General features: G+C 45.0%; 1 long non-coding RNA gene and 1 other non-coding gene across 3 annotated transcripts; both read left to right on the forward strand.

Moving 5' to 3' along the window:
- LOC129336298 (uncharacterized) lies at window positions 1–13998 on the forward strand. Of its 2 annotated transcripts, none has more exons than XR_008597658.1 (4): window positions 1–95; window positions 10650–10778; window positions 12455–12709; window positions 13788–13998. It is a non-coding gene; the product is annotated as an uncharacterized LOC129336298 (long non-coding RNA). The 2 variants fall into 2 exon arrangements; XR_008597659.1 differs by lacking the exon at window positions 1–95 and adding an exon at window positions 8117–8199.
- An 11447-nt stretch (window positions 13999–25445) lies between these two features.
- LOC129336389 (U4 spliceosomal RNA) lies at window positions 25446–25587 on the forward strand. The gene has a single exon (XR_008597707.1). It is a non-coding gene; the product is annotated as a U4 spliceosomal RNA (small nuclear RNA).
- The last annotated feature ends 1037 nt before the right edge of the window (window positions 25588–26624 follow it).

Genomic DNA, 26624 nt, shown 5'->3' on the forward strand with positions numbered 1-26624 from the left:
GGAAGTGACGTCAAGGGACGTCGCACATGCCGGAAGTCCGGAGAGGTAAAAACTGAGAGGCGCAGAATCACGCTTCATCTCTATTGCAGCAGGACGTAGGTATCTGTGGGCGGGCTTGTCGAGGTCACTCTATCCCTCCTTTCAGTGTTGAAAGGCTATGCGTTTCCATGGAAGTACGAAGGTAGCCGCTCTATCCCTCGCCATCTCTATGATACCGTACAGGCCGGGGGGGGGGAGAGGCCTATCGTGCCGAGAGCGGAAGTTACGTATCGCCGTCTCTGAGGTGAAAAGAGGCCCGCTAACTATTCCGAGACGGGAAGTCCCTTGTTGTATCGTTCTGGGCTTTTCTGCCTCGATAGCAAGGCAGGCCTACCTTAGAAATAGGAGAAAGCTGCTCGTGGGCGCCTTTGAAGAGAAAACGTAAATTTCAAAGTTATAATAATGGGAGAGGAGGGGTTAACCACAGAATGGTGACGGGAGAGCGACGCACCATGGAGGCTTGCGCACATTACCGGAAGTGTCTTCTGTATGTCAGTCTATCCTTGTCGCGTCTCTATGGCCCAGGCTCCAGGGGTTTCCCATCTTGGTCGCTTCTGTATTCCAACTCAGGGTGGCTGAAATGGGACTGGGGAGCGAGAACGGTTGCAGGGCGAAGCGGCTTAAAGCCTCCCTTCCTTTCACCCACCCAGAAGGATTCTTTGGGCCAGACTCCACGTGGAACAAAATGAGAAAGGGAAGGAGGTGGTACAGTCCCGATGTAATGGAAGGACTGTGCCACTCATTCTAAATAGGGGAGGGGTCTGCAATTGTCTAATTATATACATTAAAATGGTCTTAAAACCTGGTTAACCACCCAGAGAATGCTTCTCTGGGGGTTGTTCGACCTGGATAGCCAAGGTGAACCTAATCTTGTCAGATCTCAGAAGCTAACAGATTCGGCCTTGGTTAGTAATTGGATGGGAGACCTGCAACAAAGACCAGGGTTGCAGAGAAAGGCAATGGCAAACCACCTCTCTTAGTCTGTTGCCATGAAAACCCACCTACGGGTTGCCATGTCAGCTATGATTTAAGGGCACTCTCCACCACTTGGGAGCTGCAGTAGAAATCAGGTTGGACTAGCATCTTCTTTTAATTACAGGGCATATTTTAAATAGGGAGCATTCAGAAATGCTCAATGCCTTCTGTAATGTGTAGTGGGATGGTCCATCCTACCACCTCATTCTACTGGACTCAGTAAACTAGGCCAGTAGCTGATTTCTGGCTGTTCAATAGCATGCAACAACTCTGAACAGCAAACATGGACTTTTGTCATGAGTATGGCCTTAGAAACAAATGTGGAATAGCACATTGGTCCAAGGAGATCAGAGCATATCAAATGTGGTCCCCCACACATAGAATCATAGAGTTGGAAGGGGCCATACAGACCATCTAGTCCAACCCCCTGCCCAGTGCAGGATCAGCCTAAAGCATCTCTGACAAATATTCATCCAGCATCTTCTTGAAAACTGCCAGTGAGGGGGAGCTCACCACCTCCCTAGGCAGCTGATTCCACTTTTGAACTACTCTGACCGTGAAAAAGTTTTTCCTAATATCCAGCTGGTACCTTTGTGCATGTAATTTAAGCCCATTGCTTCGGGTCCTACCCTCTGCTGCCAACTGGAACAGCTCCTTGCCCTCCTCCAAATGACAGCCTTTCAAATCTTTAAAGAGAGTAATCATGTCCCCCCTCAATCTCCTCTTCTCCAAACTAAACATTCCCAAGGCCCTCAGCCTTTCCTCGTAGGACTCAGTCTCCAGACCCCTGATCATCCTCGTCACTCTCCTCTGCACCCTCTCGATTTTGTCCACATCTTTTTTGAAGTGAGACCTCCAGAACTGCACTAAATACTCCAGGTGTGGCCTGACCAAGGCAGTATAGAGAGGGGCTATGACCTCCTGCAATTTCGACACTATGGTCCCTTTGATACAACCCAAGACTGAATTAGCCTTCTTTGCCACCGCATCACACTGACTGCTCAGATTTAGTTTACAGTCCACTCTTACCCCAAGTTCCCTTTCACATATACTACTGCCCAGAAGTGTATCCCCCATCCAGTATTTGTGCTTCCCATTTTTGTGGCCCAGATGTAATGCTGTGCACTTGTCTTTGTTGAATTGCATCTTATTCACAGCTGCCCACTTCTCCAGAGTATTCAGGTCTTGTTGAATTTTAATTCTATCTTCTTGGGTGTTTGCTACTCCTCCCAATTTGGTATCATCAGCAAATTTAATGAGCTGCCCTTCCGCTCCTTCATCCAGATCATTGATAAAAATATTGAAAAGTACCGGGCCCAAAACTGAGCCCTGCGGTACCCCACTGGACACCTCCCTCCAATCTGATGAAATGCCGTTGACCACCACTCTTGGAGTGTGGTCCTCTAACCAGTTCCCTATCCACTGAACTGTCCTATAGTCCAGTCCACAGTCTTCCAGTTTGCCCATCAGAATGTCATGGGGGACCTTATCAAAAGCTTTACTGAAATCCAGATAAATCACGTCAACAGAGTTCCCCCGATCCAGTAAGCTGGTCACTCGATCAAAGAAGGAAACCAGGTTGGTCTGGCAAGATCTGTTAGGGACAAAACCATGCTGACTTCCCCGGATCATTGAGTGGTCCTTCAGATGTTTACAGATTGATCCCTTTAAAATCTGTTCTAATATCTTCCCAGCAACAGAAGTCAGACTGACCGGCCTGTAGTTTCCCGGGTCATCCTTCCTCCCTTTCTTAAAGATTGGGATAACATTTGCTCTTCTCCAATCTTGTGGCACATCCCCAGTCTTCCAGGATGCCTTGAAGATGATGGACAGGGGTTCTGCAAGTTCTCTAGAAAGTTCTTTCAGCACTCTTGGGTGCACCCCATCTGGCCCAGGGGATTTGTATTCAGTGCAGCCAGATGCCTCTCCACAACCTCTCTGTCAATGTCAGTTAGCCACTCAGGTGTCCTGCCACATATTCTACTATCTCTAGATGTGCCTGAGTTCTTCAGGGAGAAAACAGAGGCAAAAATGTCATTAAGCCTGTCTGCTTTTTCTCTGTCCTGCTTGTATAGTGGTTCTGTCTTTGTCTGCTTTCATTAAAGCAACCCATATATTTCATAATATCTTGCCTCTGTGATCTTACTGACCTCCCAAATTCCTAAAACATCCCCCTGCCTCTGTCAGAACAGGTAGGGATATAAAAACTGTCTCATTTTTATAGTTTTAGGTGAGTAGTTGCATTGGTCTGATGTAGAAGAGCATGATTCGAATCTAGTAGGCCAACAAGATTTCCAGGGTTTAGGCTTTAAAGAGTCAAAGTTCCCTTTATCAGATACCTGCCTTTAGAAAATTTATATGCTGGAAATCTGAATCTTGCTGTGTCCTATTCTCAGACTTTTTTCTGCTTATTTATTTTACTTTCTCCCTAATGGTGGCCCAAAGTGGCGTACATCATTCTCTTCGATTTTATCCTCACAACAGCCTTTTGAGGTAGGCTAGGTATTTAACTTATGATTATTGTGGGAAACATCTAAATACATATGTAAACACAGAAATGGATCCAATTAAAAAAAACTTACTTAACCACTTCCCTTTATATACAATGTGGTCATAAGCAGCGTTACACCTTCCAAAGTCCATTAAAGGGTGTAATTTTGCTTAGGATGGCGCTGGTGGAGGAACATTTTAACTCCCTTGAGAAGCCTCCTGACAAACATAATCTGTTTTTGTTAATTTCAAGTACTGGCAGAGGATCACTTTTGACTTAATTAGCAGAGCTATCTTTTAAAACACTTTAAAAGACTCCAGGGCAGGCTATTACGGAATATTGTGTGATGTAGCCTCTTATAAAGAAATTAATAAAGCCCAAGGTCAGCAAAGTTGGCTTGGCACAAAACTTGGAATAAGCAATGAACTCTGTGCAACTTGAGCAGCGGCACTCGCGCGGTCAATCTATGCTCTTCAAGAACATTTGACTTTATGAGTCCCGCAGCATGGCTTATAATTTAATTTTCTGTACAACTGGCCAGCAATTTGCTTTCTATGCAAAATGGCGCTATGATATCCAGTTGGGGAGATATAAACCTCTGAATAATCAGAGGGAACTCGTAAATATCTCAAGCACAGTGGAAAGCCAGAAATAGAAGGACCCTGGAGATCAGGCTGATTAACATCAGGATATACTATCTCAACGGTGACTTGTTTTCCTTAAAACCTGCCTTTTAAAAATATACCCTTGCTGCCTGTTTTGATAGGATCCTTCCTATGAACTTTATGAAGATCCAAAGAAACTAGATCAAAATACTGGGTCTGGTGCTGCAAATGATAATATTCTTCACATTTTCTGAATAAGTTCTATTGTAGCTTCTGCTGAAGAACTCAAAGAGGAATCTCAAAAGAAACCCTTCTTTAATAAAATAAATTGAGAGTGTTCAAGTCTTTGGACTGTGTGATCCCACTTTGTGATTCCTATGTTAATAAAAATAACAAGCAACTTCATTCTTTTTTACACATACATAATGGTATATATATATAACAATAATTAAGGTATGTCAGGGCTTTTTTTCTGGGGAAAGCGGTGGTGGAACTCAGCGGGGGAACTCAGGACCGCACAATGACGTCACTTTGGGTCAGCTGGAACAAGGGGGGAGTTTTTTAAAGTTTAAATTGCCCTCAGCGAAAATAGTCACATGGCCAGTGGCCCCGCCCCCTGATCTCCAGACAGAGGGGAGGTTAGATTGCCCTCCGCACTGCTCAGTGGTGCGGAGGGCAATCTAAACTCCCCTCTGTCTGGAGATCACGGGGCGGGGCCACTGGCCATGTGACCATTCTCAAGAGGTGCCGGAACTCCGTTCCCCCACATTCCAGCTGAAAAAAAGTCCTGATGTTAAACAATAATTAGTGTGAAACAGTTCAGGCCTGTTGAACCTAAGCATATCTGGGGGAGGGGGGCTCTTACAGTGTCTTCTGACTTTCATCAAGCCAGCCCCTTGGAGTCAAATGGAGAGCTACAGCTCTCCTTTTGGTGTGTAGTCCTTCTCTTATTCCAGTGGTTCATCGGATACTAATGTATAAGTTTATAGACAAGTTGGAGTCCTACTGAGGCAAGCTTCCTGCTGCTTCTCCAGGCCCTCCAGTCACTTTTCCTTATATGGAATAACTCAAATCTTTAGCCCCCTAATTGAAGTCAGGATCACAGGATCATAAGTAAGGCAATGGATGAAGACTTCCAGAGAGAGAAAAAGCTGCAAATGCAAAATGTACTTATCGGAAGGAAGTCCCACTGAAATCAGTAGGACTTTCATATGCTCCAAGTGCTTACAAATTATTCTTATTTTGGAAGAGTTCCCCTTTTTACTTTAGTGGGATTAGTCTTGCCAGCAACCCTTGGAGTAGGGGTTCCCAGCACTGTGGGGCTTGCGGTCACTTCTGGAATTGGAGAGCTGGTAGTTGGTGCCACCACACAATGTTGGGGAATTCCAAGCTAAATGTCCTCCGACAATGGACGTAGCTTTTTCTGAAGGGGTGCTGCCAGTCCCACATATTTTCCCTGAGCTCTTTGAAGCGCCTGCTGTTCCAATGAGAATAGTTTCAGGTGGGTAACCATGTTAGTACTCAGTAGAAAAGCAAGATGCTTCTGGGCCTGAATCTTGCTGTTCCAATGAGGTGGAACAAACCTAGGGTGGGCTCTTCGCTTTGGGAAAACAGGAAGTATGGAGGGAACATCATGCTGAGGATCACCGAATTAGAGCAAAGCTGCTAAATCTCCCAGGCAGATCAGAAGAACAGAGCTGCTGTTTCTTCCATGTATCCAGCCTCATGCTGCAAGGGTGCTTCAAGGAGCTGACAGGGAAAAGTAGTCTCTGAATTCAGCGGTCATTTGAGTCAGCCGAGAGGGAACCCTGGGAACGAAGCAAGCTGAAGTAACGAGCTAATTAGCATGACTTTAAATTTAGGAGACTGTGAGATGGGCCAGCAAGGAAGACCTGGGGAATATGGGGATGTGGGGAGAAAGGATTGTGTGCTGGAAGCCCAGCAGTTAGCTCCGCCATCTTTAGATCTGCAGGAATTGCCCAGCACAAAGTTGCCAACCCGACACTCTTACCTTCCATGGTGCAGTAGCAAAGCCCAGCTGGCCTTACCAGTGCCCATGAACCAAAAGTGTGCCACAGAAAATGCCCAGAATCCTGTACAACACACAAGGCTTACATGGTAGACAGCAGGGGTTCCTTGGCAGACAAATGGATGTGGAAATGGGTCCCTGAGGCTAGAAAGTATGAATACCAAAAAGGTAGGAAAAAACAGTGTTTGAGCTACGCGTAAGATTACATTTTTATTTGAAGAGAAGCAAAATTGAATATATGTATATTTAAAAATCCAAGATATGTTCATCTTAGATCAGGCTTAAGATAAGCAGAACCCTTTAAAAAAATCTCCATTTATTAATTTACAATAAAGACCTTGTTCGTTAAAATAGATATTAATGTTATTTAAATAGTCTGATTCTTGGAGATTTGAAATGATACTAGCTGTGGTGCAAAAAGAAAAGAAAAACAGATAAGTGAAACAGATTTTCGTCTTTAAACCAGAGATCCCGTCTGTCACAAATTGTTTCAGATGTCACTAAAGCTGTTGTTAGACTATACCTCGCTTTGCCTCTAGATGGAGCTCTGCTTGTTCCCTGTATGAGAAACCAAATACTACATAACCAAGAAACAAGCAATTTTCTGGTGTTCAGATGCAATTAATATCATGTTTTTCATAGTTCCGTTGTTGACATCTTGAGCATGTGAGAGTGAGGATAGGAGAGCCATCATTGGATCTTCCAGGCGTTTTCCAAGGGAAATAGCAGCAGCGCGGGCTCCAGGTTTGGATCAGAGCTACATTGAGGCGGGAGGAGAGTTGAACCCATTCACTGCATGGCTTTGTGGATCAAAACCAGCTCCCCGCATACATTGCTATTCGCTCGAGAAAGGAAAAAAGACAAGCAAAGAGAGAGTACCACCTGCCCCCTTCTAGGCTAATAAATAAAGGTTTGCTTGGCAGCATCTCATCAAGGGGGAAAGCTTAAACCCCGTGCACCACCTCTCCAATGTGAACTGTACTCCTTCCCCTTTGCACACAGTTTAAAAATCTTTAAAATCATGGGAAGATCTGTTCACAGGTCTATCAGTGTTGCAGCTGTCCGATTTTTAATTAGAGGAGGAATGTCAAAGCTCTTCAAGGTCTTGGTCTCTCGTATCTGCAGGTCTGTCTCTTCCCCCTATGCTCCACCATGGCGGCTTTGCTCATCTGAACAGGGCCTTCTGCAGGTGCCACCCTGCAAAAGAGCAAAATCAACAGCTGCATGCACATGCACACACACACACTTTGTGGAACGGCCTGCCTGATGAAGTTAGGAGGGCTCCCACTCTTCTGGCTTCCAGAAACTATGCAAGCTGCATTATTCAGGAAGTCCTTTTTACGTAGGTAGGAGGGTTGTACAGTAAGAAAATGGTTCCAAGGGATGCATTGGGAAAGGGCTAGGGACTGTAGACTATACTACTGTGTATTGTCTGTTGTAAGTATGATCCTACTTCTTAGTTTCTCCTTTGTTTAATTGCTTATGCTCTGTTTCAGCATTGTTTTAGCTCTGTATCAGATTTTTCAAATCTCTGCAATTTTGGATTTGCATATTCTATTGCACTGTGGATTGAATGCCCCAGCTGTTGATCATATTGACTTACATTTTGTAATTTGCTTTGAATCTCAGTGAGAAAGGCAGACTGTAACTAAAATAAGTAAACACATTATTTCTTTTTCACATTTATGCATTCCTTCAAGATCCTCTGGGCACATCTCAGTTTATTCTTATAACAACCCTGCAAGGTGTGTAAGGCCGTGGAGACGGCCCCTGCAGCACCTAGCTCATACTGAAGGGGCGAGACGGCATGTTCAGGATGGATCTACTTAGTGTCCAAGTGCTTCTATACTACACTTGCTTATGGGCCTGTTGTATCGCACAGACAGATTGGGCCATGGTGGCAAAGGACGCTATGTTTTCTTATGCTTTCTCATGTCTTCTTAAACAGATGTGTCTTTTGTGTAAGACAACCATAAATTAAAAGCAGGCTTTGAATCCAGTGACAGAGACCAAAAAGATTCTCAAGGTACAAGCTCTCAAGAGAAAGCTTGCTTCTTCAGGTACGGGGAGGAGTGGAGATCCCTAAGCCTTTATATCCCGGTCAGGAGGTGGGAGGGGGTGGAGCAAAGAAAGAAGTCAGGATGTCAGCTGCACAAAAGCAATGTAAAAATGGGAATGCACTTTATATTTGTGATACAATTTGAACAATCTTAAGTGCTCAAGGTTTGGGGAGTTGAGGATGTGGCTTTTAGTCTGTGATCAAATTGTGATTCAAGCAGAGGAGTTTTCATATATAATTGCAAAGGAGTAAAAGCAAAGGCACCCAGGCTGCAAATGCCTCAGTCTTGTAGATTTGGAAAGCCCTCCTTAAGCAGGTCTACTCAGAATGAAGTCAGAATTTAGCAGTGCATGTTGAGGCAACTGTGTGTCTCATACCTAAAACCTCCCTGCAAAAGCTCCCGTTCCCACTTTACCACCCCGCGACGATTGCAGAAGGGAGCCCTAGCTGTCTCTCCAGAGAGGAAAGCCATTGCAGGAGGATCAGGAGGAAGCTCTGAGAAAAAGCACCAGCTTGGTGGGAGGAAAGAACGGGCTCCTTGGATGTAAAAACAAGCCACTTAACTGTTTGTTTCTGGATAGGGTAGAAACTCCTGAGTTCAACCGAAAAGAAAGTGCTCCTTTCCCTTCCAAGCCCTTTCCCACATCCATCTATCGAGTACATTTTATCTGGCACTTTTCTCCCCATTTTATCCTCAAAACAGTCCTGCAAAGTCAGGCCTGAATTCTCTTTCCCTATGTTTGAGAGTAATGGAAAAATATTCTAAAACAAAGATTATGCTTCTAAATGAAGTAGTAGGGGAAAGAGGTTCTTTTCTAGATTGTTGTTCTCAAATTCTCTATTATCACCACCAGAGTATTGCAGCTTCTCCCCACGCCCCATTTTCTCTCTAATTAGTGTGGTTCAGCGGTTGACCTCTTTCCATTTTATGGATTCACTTTGAGGGAGGAATATACAGTGAGTGGAGGTAGTTGGCGAGAAGCAGGGACAGTCCAAGGATTCAAAAGTTGTTACGTGAACTGGGGATGAAAAGAAGAACCTTATCTGTATTCTGTTCCTGGCTCCAAGTGCAAAGCTAGCAGAGACACTTCAAAGAAAGAGCTGGGGCAGCATGTGGTTTTCTCCTGAAATGGTGGGAAAGGTGCTTATATCATATGATTTCTATTAGGCTTGTCCAGCATCTAATTGCCACCTTAGATTGGGCTGCACTAGTGTTGCCAGATTTGATTTGGGAAATTCCTGGAGATTTGGGGCTGGAGCCTGTGGAAGGTGGGGTTTGGGGGTGGGGGGAGGGAGCTCAGCACAGATATGATTCCATAGTCTACTCTCCAAATCTGCCATTTCTGGTGGATCTTCAGCCAGCAACTGGAGGTTGGCAACCCTAGGATGCGCTACACTACACAATCTACTTAGTCATACACTGCCTCTTGGTTCCTTCATGTGACGTTAGGACCTTATTAAAGAAGAACTAGCCTCAGAGCAATATTTCTTAGGGTACCCTTAGCAAACACAGGGCTTTTTTGAGCCAGAATGCCCCAGAACGTGACTGGTGTCATGTGGGTATTTTTTAAATGGACTGTTTGGGACATTTTGGGCCCGGACTGGGCCCAAAACGAGCAGAAGTGGGCTGCTCCCTGGTAGGGGAGGGTTCCCCTGCCTAGCAGGTGCGCATTCCAGGCCATTTCATCCTCAATCCGGACTGTTTCAGGGCCATTTTGGGCCCATTTCAGGCCCGAAACGGCCCAGATCAGGGCCGAAACGGCCTGGGTCAGGCCTCTGCCGGGCAGGGGAACACTCTGAAGGATGGTAAAGTAGACACCAGACAGGTCTCAGGGGGCGGGGAGGGCAGTATTCCAAAAGAGAGGTGTCACCACTGAAAAAGCACTGTCTCTGGTCGTCACCTGCTTAACCACCGAAGGTGGAAGCATAAAGAGCAGGGCTTGTGAGGAGGATCTTAAATGGTGGGATGGATGTCCTTCAAGTACCTTACCTCTTGGAGAGAGAAATCTGGAGACCCAGGTCTATTAAAAAGCATCAGAAAGAGAAGGCAATAGGTGCTCACGGCTTTGCTTCTCCCTTTCATTCCCTTAGTTGTTTTTTCCTGCCTTGGGTTCCCAGATGTTTGCCATGCCTGGGTGAAAAGAAGCTGGAGGAAGGGGTGTGTAAAGGAGATGCAGGTTCACAGATGTGCATCTTCTGACAAGCATCTGGTTTGCCCCCATAGAGTTGCCCCCAAAGTTTGTCAAAGTGAACTTTTGCTGCAAACCTTGAAGCAAAATTTCGCACACCCTAGTGAAACATCCAAGGAATAGCTGGAAAGGCAGAAAAGGCATTGTGACCAGAATACTGCGATGTTGCTGGGGTGGGTAGAATCCCACATCTGCACTGATACAAATATCGAGCGCAGCATTTATAGAACTTACAGTCTTGTGGTTGTCCTTTGTTTCCTAGCAATCTCCAGCTGTCTGGATACACGGAGAAAGGAGGTGAATGTAAATGAATTTCCATATATACACAAACACACTCTATTAAATATGAGGCCATCTGTTTACTGAGTTCAGGAAAGCAGGAGAAGGAAAGGTAAGAGCATCCTTGTTCGTATAAATACGGAAAAATCTGTGTGGAATTGTCATTATTTCCCCCGCACACCCCTGTAGAGCTAGAGCAGTCATGTGGGTGGAAGTTACAGAAGAAGGAACTGGAGAATTGTAATCCGCAACATAGTTCTGAGCAATTAATCAACAGTGGGAACTTGGTATCTTCCCCTCCCCCTTTAAAGGCTCTGAGAAAGAGATTTATTAAAAGGAATGTGATGCAAAACCAGAGAAGTCACAATGATTTTAAAGGGACGTTGAGAATTCTAGATTTGGCTGTGCTGCTAGAGGAACCTGGGCAACTGCTTGGCGGTGTTCTGGTTGCACGTGATTAGAACTCCAGGCATCTAATTTGGCCTAATAAAGTGACTACAGGGAGGCCCAATCTGTATCAGAGTTGCAGCACTGGGGAAAGAAGGTGGATTAATGCTTCTTTCTGCTGTTCCCATGATCAAAAACTATTCTTCCCAGTTGCTTTAAACCCTTTCAGGAAACAAAGACAGACACTTGTTCTGTGCCTGTCTTTTTCCCCTCATGGGGCTTAAAACAGCCTTGGGAGTCTTTTCCAACTGAGGAAGTGGCACAAAGGAGAAGCAAACGGCTCTACACATATGCTGCCGCCCTGATCCAAATCAGGCCTCCCCACAGCTACTCTATAAAGTCAAATTACACATCTGGAGTTTCGTTCATGCAACTGCAACACCTCAAGGCACTGGGGCCCTAAAGAGTTTTCTCAGGTGACTTTTGATCTAGAGTATGGGGGAAAAAACAGAGGCATAACCATAGATGGAGTTGGTGGGTGTACCTGCCTCACCTGGAGCACTGGTTCACCCCACAATTTTTTAAAAATAGACTTTTCAGATTTGTGGCATTTAAGGAATGAGAGTTTGTTCTTAGAGTAGAAAAAATTCTGGGGAAAAGTCTGTGTTGGAGGCTCCCCATTTTCTAAGTGGCAATTTCCAAGCTCCCTAAAAATGACCCACTCAGCTCTGCTCACTCAAGAATCCTTCCGGCTCATGTAGGGTTGCCAGATCCAAGTTGGGAAATTCCTAGAGATTTGGGGGTGGAGCCTGAGGAGGGTGGAATTTGTGAAGGGTAGGGACCTCACTGAGGTATAATTCAATACAGTTCGCCCTCCAAAGCAGCCATTTTCTCCAGGGGAACTGATCTCTGTGGTCTGGAGATCAGTTGTAATAGCAGGAGATCTCCAGGCCCCATCTGGACATTGCTTAGATTTTTCAAGATCGGCCATTTGCTTAAGAGTGCCTGAAACAAATCCTCCTTTAGCAGTAGAAAAGAGCAAGAATCCAGTAGCACCTATAAGACTAACAAAACTTGTGGTAGGGTATGAGCTTTCATGAGTCACAGCTCACTTCTTCAGGTACAGCTGGAATGGGAGTCCATCTGTCCTTATATACCCACCTTGATCTAAATTCTGCTTTATCTACTATGGTCGGATGTTTAAAGTGCTAAGGAAGAGATTATTTATTTCAGGAAGGTGTTCCTTATAAGCAGGAAAAAGCTTCTGACCTTAAAAATATTATTCTCATTCCACTTGTATATTGTTAATGCGAACCATTTTAGAGGCATGTAATTCACTGGCTCTTGGGCTTGGCAACAGGACTATAGAAATTTGTTTTTTATCTTTCGTTTACCATTCAGTTTGTTGAAGGCCTTCTTGAAATCTGGCAGCCCCACCTCGTGAGGAAAGATGGCAACAGCCCTGAGAAGGAAAAAAGAAAGAATGATTGCTACAGAAGTACCCAGATTGCTTGGCAGGAGCACTCCCGCACTTTGCAGAGGGCACATTTGGGGCCCTACGAAGCGCAGGAACGCTCCTCGCCCCTGCATGATGGCATCTCTTCCCGGAGGTGACGTCATTGCATGACCCCAGGAGCAATCAAGGCATCGGAAAAGGTGAGTGCCGGCTCCCCCCTCCCACCGGGAGGGTGAGGGAACTTGGCAACCCTAGGTGCTCTGGAGGGAAACATTAAAATATTAAGTGAGATTTTTTTAAAAAATTAAATGTTGCAATGTAGGTTTTTTTTAAAAAAATTAAAAATCAGGGATAAAAATGCAGGAAACACAAATGTCATCCTAAATAGCTTGTGTTGGTGAGATGGTGGTTTCCTTCATACTGCGAAGGTTAGCGTGTACACACAACACATAATAAACATAGTGACCTGGGGGCTGAGAGTGGTGGGAGAAGGGTGTGGTTACACATTGCTGTTCAACCCATCAGGAATTAAGGGATAAAGGGGAGAGTGAAAGGCAGGGCTAGGGCTTACACAGAAGAAAACATTCTGCACTTCAAAAAAGCCATCTTCACTTCGCTGTAAAAACAAATAAATTAGGGTGTATGTCCCAGGAGAAAAACTGCAGAAACCCCAGGGGGTGGGGGATTGAATCTGCAGCAGATGCGGCCTTTCCACCATGCAGAAGTCAAAGGAGCATGAGAAGCAATTTGATGACTCAGTTGAGGTATTTGGACTATGCCTGAAGAAGTAGGAGGATACAAAGAAGCTGTGCGGGGCCAGAACTGACGAAACAACCCTGTGCAGAACAGCTCAATAGCCGGCACATTCAGACCAGACAAAAGAGGTGTTCCTTTACTCAATGAGTAATTAATTTGTGTCATTCACTGCCCCTGGAAAAGCATGGATGGTTTTTAAAGGAAATGGACATATTCATTGAAAACAGGTCAGTCAAGGGCTTCTAGCCAAGATGATAAAAGGGAGCCACGTGCAGAGGCAATGACCTCTCTGGATATCATCGCTAGCATAACCCCCACGAGCTGGTTGGTCTAACCCAGTAGAGCGGAGTCAGTGTCTGGAGTTGAGGAACAGGCAGGTTGCTGAGGACCTTGATACAATTTTATGTGCACTTATCACCTTGAATGAGTTAGCTGGAAAAACGTATGTGAAAATTAATGAGTAAAAAGTGTCTGTGCTATATTTAGCTTGGTATTATTACTAGACTCATATTATTATTGCAGGGCTGTAATTCCTAAGCTGATGACTGAAGCCTGGATTCCAGTTTGTTTCTATAATCAAGAGGACTTTATCACCTGGTGGACCTGAGCCGTTGGACTTTGCTCACCCCGAAGTGGTGCCAAGAGGCAACCAGTAACGTGGCTGAACTCAAAGACATTATTTCTGTTCTCTGTTCCACGCATGCCTTTGGATATAAAAATCTAGTTGTATGGTTCTGATGACTGAAAGGTTTTGATTTAAAGAAATTTCTTAACTTAGGTTTGTCTTGCAGGCTTGGTTCCTAATTGAGTCCCATGGAACCCATACAGAAAGAGGTCATGTCAGGGGAAGGCCTTGACCTCAGTGCCCCCTTAGGATGCTGGTAAGTTTACCAGCAGCCTAGAGAAAAAAGCGTCCTACCAGTTTACAATAGGTTTAATGTGTAGAAATGGATAGTTGAAGCTTTCTATGGCGTGAAGGTATGTAACATCAGCTGGTAAGTAAAGTCTGATGAAGCTTCTATTAAGGGGGCCGGTCATTTTTTTCTCCAGGCTGTTGGCAACTGTAGCTAAATGAACCGCTGTTTTTGGTCAGCAAGGTTCCTTTGTTTGGTTCACTTGATATATAGCTATACGTTTACGGATCACTTTCGTTTTCTGAACCAGGAGTTCCCCCTCCCCCACCCCAATATCATTTAAAGTAACGCTATCCATCTTAGAGAAGTTAAATTTAGTTTAACAAATGAGGTTTTTCCTTCCTTTCTTCTCTGGGGAAAATTCTATGTTTATTGGCTCTTTCCCAAAGGCCTGCAGCTGTTTTTAGAGCTTGGGTTGTATTTGACGACTTTATTGTGTGTTCTTCTCTGGAGAACCCGATTTCTGCAGAACTGGTAATGTTATTGAGAAAGAAAATGGTTCGAAAAAGATTCCCGCAAGCACCGATTTATAAGTACACAAAACAGATTTTCTAGAACTTGATAGAAACTTACTTGTTCTTACCAGCAACAAATGAAGAATAAAGTCTGCTTCACACTGAAGACTGCTGGTAACTGGCCACTGGTTGGGAAATGCCTTGAGATTTTGGGGTGGAACCTGGGGAAGGTAGAGTTTGGGGAAGTAACGGAACTCAGCAGGGATCTGATTCCATAGAGCCTGCCCTCCAAAGCTGCCGTTCCATTCAGGGGAACTGATCTCTGTAGTCTGGAGATTTTGGCAAAACTCCAGGCACCGCCTGGAGGATGGAAAGAAGCAATAAACCGTGAAACACTAACTATAAATACATTGCATGTCCCAAATCATAAAACCATTTTTCTAGCAAAATTCTTTACATCAAAATTCATTAATACAGTGCATAATTCACCATTTTAAAAGGGCTCCAATGTCTAAAGTGCAAAACATTGGCACCCAGAACATGAATAATCTTCTACGACCATCTCACCACAGACGTTTCACACTTAAAAGTTACATACAGCCCTAGAATGGCAACTTGGCCGAGAAATTTGCTTAAACATGACACTGTATCCAAACCATAGATATAAATGTGACATGTCCAGTTCTTTTTTAATTGCAAAGATGAATATAAACCGGGGATGGTGGACATAGTGAACTGAGTGAAGCATGGTCTGGTTGATGTCACATTTCCCCAACAGGGAGCTGGCTTGCACGCCTGTATAATTTGGGACATGCAATGTATTTATAGTTAGCTTTTCTCGGCTTATTGCTTCTTCCAGTCTCTTCCTGTGACACTGTCCTTGTAACACCCTAGAAGGGGGAGGTCCACAGCAAAAGCTAAAGATCACCAAGACTTGGGGTCAGGTCACAATTTCCTCCAGGCCAGTTCAGCTAGGGATGCTGACAGTGTTTTGCCATCTTCTGGGCATGGAGCAGGGGTCACTGGGGGTGTGGGGAGGGGAGGTAGTTGTGAATTTCCTGCATTATGCAGGGGGTTGGACTAGATGACCCTAGAGGTACGTTCCAACCCTATGATTCTATAAGACCAACCAAAATAACATGACACCCTGTGAAAAGCTTCCAAGTTCTCTTCGTTAAACTGGATGTTAAAGATGGCCATGACTTTAAGACCTCGTTGTCAGCCTCTTCTCTAAAATGATTTGCTGATTTCAGTGGAAACGGGGTGTGGCTAATATCAGGTTACACCCTTGGCATGCTGTGACCAAGAAACAAAAATGGAAGCCATCCAATTGAAAACATAATAACTTCTGCTTGATTAAATCTCTCTCTGATGCCAAACGAAACACACAAGACCCCTAAAAGGCAAAGGGAAAACGTAGCTGTCCTGATATGAATAATACTGAAGGTTAATTTTATCTGAATCCATAAATGTTCAGGCAGTTTGAATCATGTAGGAAAAACAATGAGTGGCAATAGGAGGGTTTATAACTGTTCTTCCCCAAATCCTCTCCCCTCTTCTATGTGGCTTCTATATTCCTACTTTGCCAGAAGCGACATAAGAAGGAACCACGTGGAAAATGTAACTGTCTACGGGCTGAAAATCCAGTTGACAGGTTCCCCTGACATCACCCTCTCCCTCAGAGAGCTCTTTCATCTTCCAGCAGAAACATTTTCTTCAAGTTCTTCACAAATTGCAAACGAATTTATTTATTTAGAACATTTTTATGCCTCCTCACCAGGAACCTGCCTGGCTTACAAAATAAAAATAATAAAAACCAAAACATTTTCCCTCGGAGCCATGGAGGGAAGGGAGAGCTGTCTAACCCTTACTTTTCAACCTGTTTTTGGCTCCTCTCTCTGCTTTTAGCATTTTAAAGATGTGTTTTTTAGTTGTCTCTATGGATAGGCCTGGAACTGCCTGCTTGGTCCCCCCATCTATTTGCTCAGTGGGCTTATGGCCCAGATATGGCTCTCAAGGGCCAGAAAATAACAATGACCCCACCACACTGGTCCTGCTTTTTCGTCTGGACTTTTTGCAAGTGAGGTGGATGATGGGTATGCCCCCCCCCCCAAAAGACTTTCTGTACTGGGATGCCCCATGCCAGGTTTAGGAGAAGTGACAAACATCTTTCCGAAGGTCAAAGACGAAGGAGACCATTTTTGGCAATGGAAAGAATGTACTGCAGTAACCCTGAAGTTTGGCTACGAGACAATCCTTAACAGCCCAACTTGTCCTCAATAGATAAGCCATGGTGAAAGAGTTCCAATGTATCTCCAGAGGCTTTCCCTTTTCAGTACTTGAACATGTTATTTGCTGGTGCCAATGTTTTTGTGAGGAATTTTAGGGGGAAATAAATAGTTTCAGTTTTTCCCATGATCTTGGTGTCATGAGAATTTCAAAGTCATAGACTTAACAATGGATGTAAGTACAAATCCAAAATAATGGAGTCATTGCGAAGAAAGATTTGGCGGAGATGAGTTTCCTGTGTTCCAAGTCTTGCTGTTTACCCTGGGGTGGTTTCCCCCCCTCCTACTTATGATAAAAACAGTGTTGTGTAGTGGCTAGTGTTTCAGACAAGGAAGAGTCAATGGATAACCTTGGTTACTATCTCTTAGCCCAACTTATCTAACAGGATTGCTGTGAGGATAAATTGGAGGTGAGGAGAAATATAGATGCTGTTGTGAGCTCTTTGGAGAGAGTTTGCGATAAAGGGGATGGAAAGATAAAACACTGCCCATATTTAGCCTTTGGGGGAGACGTGTCATATGGTTATGTGCATGCACGTGAAATCAAATTCTTTAGCCTTTAGCCCGAATCCCCAAGAACAAAAATATCCAAGTGGCGTCCCAGATACATTTTAGCTGCGTGGTGGAGAAGAGTGCCCTCTAGTCATAGCTGACTTACGGCAACCTCTGGCGGGGTTTTCATGGAAAGAGACTAACAGAGGTGGTTTGCCATGGCCTGCCTCTGCAGCCCTTGTTTTCTCTGGAGGTCTCCCATTCAGTTACTTACTAAGGCCGACCCTGCTTAGCTTCTGAGATCTGGCGAGATCAGACTCACCTGGGCTATCCAGGTCAGGGCACGTTTAAGCTATACTGTGCCATGTATGGTTATGCCAGCATGTGGTCTCTTACCAATCCACTACCAATATTGGTTGCAGCCCTCCTGTGGTTTTTATCTGGGCAGCAGTATGGAAATGCTGGGGGAGGGGGGTTGACCAATGTTGCATGCATCACAGCATCACTTCCAGCTAGGGTTGCCAACCTGCAGGTGGAGCCTGGAGATCTCCTGGAGTTACAACTGATCTGTAGACGACAGAGATCAGTGCCTCTGAAGAAAATGGCTGATTTGGGAGGTGCACTGTATGGCATTATGCCCTGCTGAGCTCCAGCCTCTCCTTAAACCCTTCCTTCCCCATGCTCCACCCCCATAGCTCCAGGAATTTCCCAATAGGGAGCTGGCAACCCTTGCTTCTAGCAAAAACCCAGAAGCGATGTTACATCCACCTTGCGATGCTCTAGGAATGTCCCAAATCTCTATAGTCTATACCATAGAGGTTTGGGAATTCCTAGAGCATTGTTGGGCGAGAGTTTTTACTAGAAGTGATGTTGCGATCAAGGGTTCTGCCTCCCCAAAACTCCCACTCTTTGCAGTGGCTAGACTAGCAACCCGACCGTAGTCTGTAGATCAGTTGCAAGATTGGTCACCTTCCTGGAAATGTAAGAACAATTTGGAAATCTTTCGCAGATGTCTTTCAGGATTCTCTCAGACGCTTGAGCAGACAGATGCCTCTTCCATCTGCATTTCCTTCCACTGACGCTCAGCTGTGCTCACATTCCCTCCCTTCTGGAGTGGGGCCAGATTTTGAGGATTTTCTCCCCCTCTTTGGTTAATTTTCAAAAGTCATATTTCTTGCAGACCTAGAACTTCCTTTCCCAGTTTTGTATAGACATAGTAATTTATATATAGTTAAATTTATATATTTAAAATATATTTTAAAATTCTTATTGCATACTGCATTTTATTTTGTTGCATTCTATGCCAGGAACCCATGGTTGTGAGTTGTGGGATATCACTGCTAAAAATGAATAAATATTTTTGATCTGCGAGTGGGGGTTTACAGTGGGGATTAGCATCCAGCCGGCCACTTGTTAAATCTCAAACTCGCAATGGTTCTGGAATGCACAGCCGCTGGACAGCTTTTTCTGTGAACTTCTGAGTCCACAGGATATCTTTGCAGGATTTATAATAGGAAAGTAGTCCACTGGGGTTGGGGGACTCTGGAGCCATGGAGGATTTTTCTCTGCCACTGAGGTTGCACACTTAAAAGGGTAAATCCCCCTGAGCTCCCTCAGACTTACTTCTGAGTAAACATTTTAAGGTTTGTGCTGTGAGAAACCTTGCCTCACTGCTATTGGTCCTCTCAAGATGCATTCAATGAGATGCATTATATCCTCGTTCCCGGTGCATGCCCGCTTGCAGCAAGTCTTTCTAAAAGGCAACAAAAAATGGTTGCTCTGTAGTAGGATTCACAACCCAGCAAAGCAGGACTCTACAACTCACCTGATGGTCCCAGTCCCGGGGTTGAAGTTCACTGGCTTTGAGCGCTGGACTAGGACTGGAGAGACCTGAGGGTAGGTCCCAACTCAGCTGTGATGCTTACTGGGTGACCTCAAGCCAGTCACTTTCTGCCATCCTAACCTACCTCACTAGGTTGTTGTGAGAACAAAAGAGTGGGGGGGTGGAGTTAGGGTTATAAACAGGCCTCGATGAAAATGTCCTGTCCCTTTAATATAAGTTTTATGTGTGGAAATGAACAGTTGAAGCTTTTTGTGGTATGGAGGTAAATCATATTACCTCATAAATAACATTCTATTAAACTTCCAATAAAGGATGGGATAGTTGTCGCCAAGTCTGTTGGCAACTCTATATAGATCAGGTACTGCTTCCTAAGCTCTTTGGAGAAAGAGCAGGAACATATAACATAACAATAGGGCTCATTTCGAGGGAGAACGCACAGGAACGCAGTTCCGGCAGTTCCCCAAAGAGGTCACATGTCAGGTGGCCCCGCCCACCTCTCAACCATTTTGGGCCCGTTTCGGCCTGGATTGGGGCCAAAATGGCCTTGATCGGGCCTCTGATGGGTGGTGGATCACTCTCCCGCTCATCAGTGGCCTGATACTGACTATTTTGAGCCCCCTTTCAGCCATTTTCAGCCCCTTTTTGCCATTTTGGGCCCAATTTCGGCCCTAAATGGCCAGGATTGGGTCCAAAACAGCCAGAGGGTGTGGCATATGCAAATCAGTTATACTAATAACACACTTCCAGTGATGGCAAGAGGCATGGCATATGCTAATGAGTTATGCTAATGAATTCTTCCAGCTCTTTTTCTATGAAATGACCCCTGCCTAAAAAGATAAAAATATTGAGATTATGATGTATCTACTAGATACACAAATGAAAGCGCATATCCTTTATTATAAAAAGGGGTGTGTTCTGTCTTCATAATATAGTTGCTATGTAGTATTAAAAAATCACAATAGATGTTCTTAACATGCAAGCTGTTTTTGCAGTTTGACCTTGAAAGTATCCAAGACTAGTCCTCCAGACCATACTGAATATTATCACTGCACCTGCTAAAAAGAATCCTGTCTCTCATTCCCCTGAAACTATGCCCCTTGTGGCATTCTGTACCAAGTTAGTAAGGAATTTTTAGTAAGGAGTTAGTAAGGAGTTTTTGAAAAATCTAAACACTGATCCGTCCCTTTTGTTGAAAAAACAGATAACATAGCACATAGACTAATCTCTAAATTAAGCGAACATTGTTTATCCTTTTAATAAAGGAAAGTCCTCGAGTGTCCAAGGATTTTTTTGTTTAGAAATCTGACCTTGGCAGGAAAGTACATTCAAGATTTCACATGACTTCAGTTATGCTCCATCAATTTCTCTAGTGTATGTAAAACAATACGACTCTTCTTTCCACCCACACCCTCCTTTCTAGCTTTCTGCTTTGACAGCCCAAGCCTCTCCATGTTTACTCAAAGTAAACCCTACTTTAGTCAACAGGACTGATTTAGCTGTGCCTTCCCAGAATTCTTGACTTTACTTCAGGGTTATCTGTTGAGAAGAAACTATAGATTCATAGACACTGGCGTAGGGTTGCCAGACCCCCGGTGGGGGCGGGGCATCCCCCGCCCCCACCCTCCCACCCCCACATACCTGGCCAGTGGGGGCACGTGCACCTTCCATGCGCGCCCCCCTGCAGTGCTGCATGCCCCCGCGCACAGCAGCCCCAGTGTCAGGCCTGTTTTGGCCTGGATCGGGGCCCCTGTGGAGCTCAGGAACATTCCTGCGCTCCTCAGGGGCCCACAACAGGCCCAATCCATGCCAAAATGGGCCCAAACCATGCCTGTTTTGGCATGGATTGGGTCCGTTTTGGCGCAGATTGGGCCTGTTGTGGGCCCCTGCGGAGTGCAGGAACGCTCCCACGCTCCACAGGGGTCCAAAATGGGCCCAATCTGCGTCAAAATGGACCTGATCCGTGCCAAAACGGGCGCGGATTGAGCCCGTTTTGGCGTGGATTGGGCCTGTTGTGGGCCCCTGTGGGGCCTGGGAGCATTCTTGCACTCTGCAGGGGCCCACAACGGGCCCAATCAGCACCCAAACAGGGGCTGTGTGATGATGTCACTCCCAGAAGTGACCTCATCACGCTTGCAGGAGCACGCTGCGTAGCGTGTGTGCACACGAGCTCCTCCAAGGTAAGAGCCAGGCCCCGGTCTCCTGCTCGAAGTTCGAGGGGGCCTGGCAACCCTACACTGGCGTGGTGTAGTGGTTATGGTGTTGGACAAGGACCTGAGATGACTAGGGGCCAAACTAGAAGTGATGACTGACGAATGACACTTGAATGGCAAGCGAACTGACTCACGTGTATTCCTCTGTTCACTTGCACTCCACTCGATCACTACCGAGTGGAGCGCAAGTGAACAGGGAGGAATACACGTGAGTCGGTTCACTTGCCAGGCAAGTGTCATTCGTCACTTGTAGCTTGGCCCTCGGTTTGATTCCCTGCTCTGCCGTGGAAGCTCACTGGGTGACCTTGAAGCAGTCACTCTCTCTCAGCCTAACCTACCTCACAAGGTTGTTGTTGTGAGGATAAAGTAAAGCAGGGAAGAACAATGTGAAAAGATGCTTTGAGTCTGATCAGGGAGAAAAGTGGAATATAAATAAAATAAAACCAAGAAGCTGCCAAATTAGGATTCAGCTGTCATATTTGTTACTTTTAAAAAGTCTGGTATGTTCACATTCAGCAGGTAAGGCTCCTCCCTCTGTATTTCCACATTTGCAGCAGTTGAATTTCTACCTGACATGCAGCAGTTCAAGGAAGAGTCCTTTCCCATTAAAAAGAGCTACTGATAGCCAGTGCAGTATTGAGGTTACAGAAGAAAGGCAGTGTGGTATAGCCCAGAGGTGGCCAAACTACAGCTTGGGAGCTGCATGCAGCTCTTCTAGACATATTGTGCAGCTCTCAGAGGTCTCTGAGTATCGCCGTGGCTGTACAGTTTATTTTAGTTTAGTTTCTTTCCCTCCCTCCCTTCCCTTCTTTCCTTCCATGTCTTTCGTATTTTCAATAAAAATGTTGGGGTTGCCAGGTCTGACTCAGAAAATACCTGGGGACTTTGGGGGTGAAGCCTAGCAAGGATGTGATATCATTTTTGTCAAATGTCAAGTGATGACTCTTCCCAAGCTCCACCCCGTTTGATTATGTCACTTCCAGCATACTGCATCAAAACCCCACCCCTTCCTGTGATGCCACTTTCAAGACACTCGCGCCAACTCGCCTCTTCCTCTGAAGTCACTTCAGTGCATCATGTCTGACTCTTGTGGCTCTCAAACATCTGACATTTATTCTATGTGGCTCTTACAGTAAGCAAGTTTGGCTACCCCTGGTATAGCCCTATCTCATATGATCCTGGAAGTTAAGAGAGTTGGCACTTGGAAAGGCAACCCCCAAGGAAGACCCTGCAGAGGAAGGTAATGGCTGACCATCTCTGAATGCCTCTTGCCACGAAAGCTCCGTGATGCGGTTGCCATACATCAGCTGCAACTTGACAGCACATACATACACGTAGTGGTTAGAGTGTCGGACTAGGCTCTGCGAGTCCCAGGTTCGAATCCTCACTCTATTGTGGAAGCTTGCTGGGTGACCTTGAACCAGTAAACTGCTTCACAGCGTTGTTGCAGGGATAAAATGAGGCCGGAATTATATACTCTGGTCTGAACTCCTTGGAAAAAGTATGGGCTAAAAATATTCTGGATAAATAAACCAAAGAGACAACTAAAAAGACTTCCATGAAGGGTGCCTGACCTAAAATATGACTTTACCATTATAACCCTCCCCCACTTTTCTACTGAGGTTAACTTTCTGATTTTTAAAATTCGTATTTTAATCTGCAATTTGTGAAACCATTTCTTTATCACCAAAAGGCTCTAATCAATAAATAAAACACAATCACACCGATCAATTCCTTTGTTGCTAATCTTGTATATGGTGGGATGTTGGGCGGTTTCCTAGAGAACTTGTGGCTGCTATTGCTAGGTAGCAGCCCACTTTCAACAAGATGCGGTGCGAGTGCGAAATCCGTCCCCTCCCCCTGCCCCCAAGTGCTTTTGCTTTGGTGGAATCACATTTAAATCAGACCTCGGAGACAAGCTTTCAACCAGAAGCCACTAATAAATTATACAAAGAGACACAGGACTGCACTGGCAAATGCTGTGATGGAGTATCTCCAGACATCTGATGGAAGGAAGCTGATGAATTGTGTGAGAATAAGGTCAATACAATGTAGTTAAACTCCCAGGCAGGTAGGATGGAGAATAAAAAATCCAGCAGATCACTCTACCGGAACAGAAAGATGAGTGAATGGTGAGAGTTTTATTTCCTGAGTAATGCTCCATTCACTGCTGGGCAAGTGAATCAATCATACCTTTTGCTGTTTTCATGGAATCTCTAATAGAGCTGCATTTTTGTCTGTAGAGGACATTCCTCAGGTAACGGCAGGCAATCCTAAAAGCTGATGGGGAACGTGGGCCGGATAACCCTTGATGCTAAGTAAACTCTAGCCTCCACTATAGGGTCCTCTGGTGTAATTAGATGATCTGAGAACTTCCCATTGAGCATCCAGCTCCATCTACCAAAGTTATACATCAGACCCACATCTGATGCCCTGAGCTCTCCTGATTCCTCTACAAAGAATTAGGGTGTTGAGGATGTTGAGGACAAGTGTGTGTGAGAGACTTTATCTCCTCTGTCTCCTACACAGAGACTCTGAGGTTCCTAGGCTGATGACACCATTCGGATGGCTGTGGAGCCCCTTTTACCTCCTGGAAGAGGAACCCTCCAACTTCCTATCTTGTGGCCACATTCAAGGAGTCAGTGAATCAAAGGTTAACCTTTGCAAAAGGGCAGCAGTACAATGTGGGTACTCAGAATTAGGCCCATTAAGACCTTCATGAGTCTAGAGGAGGACAGGAGGGATGGCTCAGGGAGTGGCCTTCTTAATTCCCAGCGATACCAAACGTCAGCTGTGGATAGAGTAACCCGGGCACAATTTCTAATCCTTTGCTTTGTGCCAAGTGGGGTGTCCTACCGGTGGTGATCCTTCTGACCGTGAACCATCATAGACCCGTAGGCTGGGGGTTGGGAAATTCCTGGAGATTTGGGGATTGGGGAGATGAGGGGCTTCAGTAGGGCCATAGAGATCACCCTCCAAAGCAGCCATTTTCTCCAGGGAAACTGATTTCTGTAGTCTAGAGATTGGTTGTAATTCTGGGAGATCTTCAGGCCCCACCTGGAATCTAGGGATCCCATTTCCCCTGATGGGTGTGGGGTATCCCCCATTTTTACCCTCCACCTCTCGCCACCACTTATCTGGCTGGTGGCAGGGAAAGGTGTGGGAACGGGCCTCCTGGGCATGCTCCCAGGGCAGCATGATGACATCACTTACTGAGAGTGATGTCATCACACCACCCCAAGAGTGCTCCCACTTTCACAGTGAGCTGATTTGGGCCCCAAATGGTTTGAATTGGGCCCATTTGGGGCCCAATCGCATGCACCCTTGCAATGGATTCACTTTCCAGAAGTGACGTCATTGAGCAGGCATGGGGGAACATGTGTGCTTTGCACATGCACAAGGTGCATGATGGGAGCACCAAAAAGTTACGTGCCAGGTCCTTCCACCTCGTGTCAGGAGGGTAAGGGGACCTGGGAATCCTACTGGAAGCTGACAACCTTACCTGTACGCCACACAGTGTAAATGGGGGCTGTTTTAAAATCTAGACTATACTGGTTTCTGCATCACAGGCTAGAGGGTATTAGATTTGTTATCAGTTTAGAAGTTACAAATTCATTGGAGCTTGATTCTCACCGTCATCTTAACCGTGGTGGGCCTGTTATTTTTCACGAATACCATGGTGGTTATGTTTTATCAGAAGCGAAATGTACATTGGACTCAGGTTGTGCTTGGACTGCAACAGTTTAACAACGGAACAGCTTATCATAAGTAAGACGTGGTTGAAGATTTATAGTACTCTACCAAGAACCTCATGCAGACAAAATGTAATATGGGCTGCAAACGTAAGACTGCAAGGTAAAATGCATTTAGGAGTAAAACTTGCTGAGCCAAGTGGGATTGACTTCCAGCTAAAGATTACGTGGTACATATGTTGGTATGCCCAGGGCAGTTATGAGACATAGCCTTGGTATTTGTAGAATATGTGGGGGAGTGGCAGTATCGTAGCCAATGAGGTTAATCCGAGGCGCGATTATTGCTAATTGAAAACTTTTCTGCCCAGTGCATGTGTAACCCTTGTCCACTAGAGGGAGATAAAGAGTTGGGGTATTCCTTATAAGGAAAAAAAGGCGCAATTTTCCCTGAGACACTGGAGGGCCTGAAACTGCAGGGAGAAGCACTCTTTCCTCAGAAACACTCCTTTCTATGAACTCTCTATTAATGTTTTAGGACTCCTGTGAAGACCAGAAGGCATCCCAACGCAGAGCACAGCTACAAGTTGCTGCATTTCAAGGGACGGGCTAGAAGATGTCAGAAAGACCAAGATCTGGGTCTGCTTGTTTGGTTACATGATTGTTGTTGTATATGTTTTATTATTGAATTGTTCCAAATAAGATGTTTTCTGTTTCCAAGTTTGTCCATTGTTATTTTTATAAATGCAAGTGTCACAAGGTAGGATTACACTATCATAGACATGAACTCTCTCAGTTCTCAAATTAGATACGTCTATTTATCTGATGTTGTTCCTTGAACAAAACAGGTTATACGTGCATATCCAACAAAATGTATATATGCAAGAATGTGTAATCTGCCTCGAGTCTCAGGGAGAAAGGTGGACTAAATAACATGAATAACAATGAACGAATGCATGCCAGAAGTACTGATGGACACCCAAGTTGTATACTAGCTCTGACATACAAGCAGTGCTTTTTTTCTGGGGGGACACAGGTGTACGCATACCCCTAAACATTTTGTGAATCAAACGGGAAAAAGTAAACATTTTAAAATGTTGGAATTCCGGCTAAACCAACTCCAAACGTATTAAGGACATTTATGTGATTTGTTAAGTTTTATGTAGCGTATGTTGGCAACAAAGATGTTTAGTTATATTTAAACTCACTAGAAGCGCTGTTCGTCTTACAAAAAATGGAATTTCTTTGAGCACTGAACACGCCACCGAGATCGCTGGCATACTTGGTGACCGTTAGGGTGCAGACAAATACAAACAAGTCTTCTCTAAGCCACTTGGAGCTCTGGTAGTTGGAATCTAGCACGGTGATTGGTCAGTCTTGTTGCTACCCCTGATGGCGGTGACCAATTTGTGTATTTGTGTACGTTTTGTGCAATTTTTCCATTTTTCCGATTTGAACTATAAAATGG

This window comes from Eublepharis macularius, chromosome 9, assembly GCF_028583425.1.
Source record: "Eublepharis macularius isolate TG4126 chromosome 9, MPM_Emac_v1.0, whole genome shotgun sequence".
Taxonomy (NCBI): Eukaryota; Metazoa; Chordata; class Lepidosauria; order Squamata; family Eublepharidae; genus Eublepharis; species Eublepharis macularius.